Source organism: Morone saxatilis, unplaced genomic scaffold (genome assembly GCF_004916995.1).
Source record: "Morone saxatilis isolate NCDOM2014 unplaced genomic scaffold, NCSU_SB_2.0 Contig5, whole genome shotgun sequence".
In the NCBI taxonomy this organism is placed as follows: Eukaryota; Metazoa; Chordata; class Actinopteri; family Moronidae; genus Morone; species Morone saxatilis.
In genome coordinates this window covers 24394152-24395145 of record NW_023340095.1, presented here as the reverse complement: position 1 = coordinate 24395145, position 994 = coordinate 24394152, and positions in this window count along the sequence as shown.

The window sequence follows — 994 nt, the reverse complement described above, 5'->3', positions numbered from 1 at the left end:
CTTGTGATTAAACCAGCAGATATTTCTGCCACCCCTTAAAGGCCCCAATGCCCCCTCATTTCTCAAGATCCGCCCCTGCTTTTATTCTGAAATGTGTCCTCGAAGTCCCACACAGACACACTCCGCTTACCTGTGCGGCAAATGTGCACACACTAACTCTATCTGGCCCAGATCACTCTCCATTCACTATCATGTTCTACAAGCAGAATCAATTATCAATAATTCACACCCGTCCTCTGGATTTGTTTTCCGTCGGGGCTATTTCAGGGATCAATATTTCATTTCGCTCCACGGTTTGATTTTTACGCCTGTTTGGAGCTCGTTCCTAGACTCCTAGTTGCCCAAGAAATGGAAAATAGAGAGACAGAGAGTGGAGGGAAGGAGTTTGGTAAGTGATGCAGCGGAGGAGCTCTGCAGGCAAACGATTCCCTACCGGGGCTTCAATAATTCAGCGCTCCTGCTGCGACCCAGAGGCTCCGCATGATGAGCTGAGATACGCATGATGCGGTTAGTTAACAGAACATTTCTCTGAGTAAATACAGAGCAGTGCATGTTCACAGCGCTCCCCGCTTCATTCTCCTCTCTCCAGGATACACACAAAACTCTGAATTCAACCTGACACAATGAGGCTGTGTTATACATTTTATCCTGATCGGAGACAAATCATTTTAATACTTAAATATTGAGGAGAACATATGTATGTAATTTATTTTATTTTTCCTGATATTTTAGTTCATTGTGCTTGATCAATGTAAACTTGATTCAATCGTTATAACTGCAGTGATTTTAGATTTCATCCATCATACATTTTCATGGAATACACTGGATTAAGCAGAAATAACAACATCTTCACACATTTAAAGCATCTTGTGAGGCAGCAACAGAACGAAATATTTATGGGAATCCAACAAGTTTCAAACACGGACAGGGGCGGATCTAGAGAAATATTCATGGGGGGTCCAGAGGGTGTCCTGGAGACTTTAAGGGGTGGCAG